A 2,631-nucleotide genomic window follows, 5' to 3' on the forward strand; every position below is an offset into this window, starting at 1 on the left:
ATACTGGCCTAAAACACTCTGTTATATAAATTCTATTTCTGTTACATAGATTTATTCTATTACATACATTTTTTTACTCTATTATAGACATATACCACTCTATTACATAAATTTATCCTAATTTATTAAAACCATTCATTTGTTTCAAAATTTTCTAGGGAACTTCTTATCCATATCTCTGACTATATTTCCTTAGGATAAATTCCCAGGAGTGAAGGGTCTCTACGTCTCTGGCCAGGTCTTTTGCTGATGAGAACACACTCCCTCCAGCAGTGTATTCCTATTTTCCGATTTCTAACCCTAGTAGCCAACACTGATAAGTCCTATCCCCTCCAAACACTGGATCAGGGAGGGGGAGCACTGACACCTGCTTCGGTTCTCACAGCAATCCTTAGACAAATGTCCTATTCGCAGGTCAACTCTCAGATGAGGAAACTGACGTTTAATAAATTTAAGTGACTTGCCCAAAGTCACATTGCTAGTCAGTGAGGGTCCCAGAATTTCAACCCAGAGAATCCATGTGCTTGTTATCAAGCTTTTTAAGTGCAATTGCTTAAATTTTCATTTAAACATATTTAGTCCTCACCATTTCCCCTATATACATATTGGTCATTTGCATGTTTATGTTTTAAGGGAGGTGTTCTGTACTTTTTCTCTTAGGTGGTGATCTTTTCCCTACTGCTTTGCATATAAAGTATACAAAAGAATTCTTGTGTATATAAATATATTAATCCTTGGTCAGAAAGATTGAAATATTTCTCGAACTGATCATATGCCTGCTTGGACACACAAATGTTTGGATTTTTTACATAGAGTTACAGATTTTTTTAAAATGAAAATTGCTCTGATTTTGCATGAATGACCCTGAAGTAATGAGTCTTGTCACGATTAGCAACATGAAGCTCAAAAACATGAGCCTGGGGACATATTTCTTTCCTGTACACCTTACATGGTGTCAGTGACCCTAACCAAGTAAAGCCCTGAACAAGCTGTTACCTTAGAGAAGTAAAGATAGTTTCAGGCTGGGGAACTATTTATTTGGCATTTGACTTAAGGGAGCTCACATCCTATGCTCTGCAAAGGAAGAGGAATGCCTAAGAGTGAGAAAAACCACAGGGTGTGAGGTGAGAGGTTCATTTCTCTGGGAGAAGGAAATATAGACGGGCCCCTGCTCCCTGCCAGGGCAAGTGAGGTTTTTTGGGTTTTTTGTTGCTGTTGTTTTGTTTTTAAGATTTTTATTTGACACACACCACACAGAGAGAGAGAGAGAGAGAGAGATCATAAGTAGGGAGAGAGGCAGGCAGAGAGAGAGGGAAGCAGGCTCCCTGCTGAGCAGAGAGCCCGATGTGGGGCTCTATCCCAGAACCCTAGGATTATGACCTAAGCTGAAGGCAGAGGCTTTATCCCACTGAGCCACCCAGGTGACCCGCAAATGAGGTTTTGATGAAAAACAAAACTCAGGGGTTCTCTCTTGGGTGGCAGAGACGGGCCACAGTGGGGGATGGCTATGCCTAGAGTACAGGGGCCCCTGGATCACAGCTGTGTCTCTGAGCAGGTCAATCATAACCCTCATGCATCCAAGGTGAAGAGTCCATTGATCTTGCAAGGAGACGATCTCCCCACAGAGCCAGGGAGGTGCTGTTGACAAGAGGCGGTACCCCCGGGTGAGGGTCAGATCTTCTCCAACGAGGTGCTGGCTTCCAGGTCCTGATTCCAAAGTCATACAGCACAATTCAAGCCTCCATATTCAAAATGAAAATACAGGGATGCCTGGATGGCTCAGTCCATTAAGCATCTGCTTTCAGCTCAGGTCATGACTCCAGGGTCCTGGGATGGAGTCCCACATGGGGTTCCTTGCTCAGCAGGGAGCCTGCTTTTCCCTCTGCCTCTGCCTGCCGCTCCCCCTGCTTACGCTCTCACTCTCTCTCCCTCTCTCTGACATATAAATAAATAAAATCTTTAAAAAGAAAGAAAGAAAGAAAGAAAGAAAGAAAATGTAGTCTCACTTGGTACGTGTCATCTGGGGACAGAAGATATTGACCCAAACTTGCTTTGGCAGCTGGCAATGGACAGACACCTGTCCCATAGTAGCCATTCTGGGTATTTGTTGTGGGGGAGATGCTGGACAGACAGACGGCCGAGAGCTCAGAGTTTCCAGCTTTATCACTCACCAGCTGTGTGGCCTCAGCAAATCTCTTCCTCATTGTGGGTCACAGTTTTCTGGCCGATAAAATGGAAGGGTTGGGCCAGGATCCCTGCCAAATTCTATGATTCCCAGAGCTTTTGAAAAAATCTTGTACATAGTATTTTTTCCGTCTTTTCTTTGCTAGCCAAGTGCTGTGGTGTCACCCTGGCGCTGGGCCTTTTCTCTGCCACCTATAACGTGTCTCAGACTCTGCTGGGCTACTCAGGGCTGGGTCATCTGCTGGAGAAATCAGCCTCCTGAACTCACTGCCCTCACACAGAACTGGGGAAAACGTCTTTCTCGGAGAGCCAACTGGACGAATGTTGTTTCCTAAGATGGCAGCATTCTAAAGCTTTTATTTATTTATTTATTTAATAAATAAATAAAATAAAAGAGCTCATGCATGCAAGTGGGGGGAGGAGCAAGGGGGGAGAGAGAGGGAGAGA

The sequence above is a fragment of the Neovison vison genome, chromosome 6, assembly GCF_020171115.1.
Source record: "Neovison vison isolate M4711 chromosome 6, ASM_NN_V1, whole genome shotgun sequence".
In the NCBI taxonomy this organism is placed as follows: Eukaryota; Metazoa; Chordata; class Mammalia; order Carnivora; family Mustelidae; genus Neogale; species Neogale vison.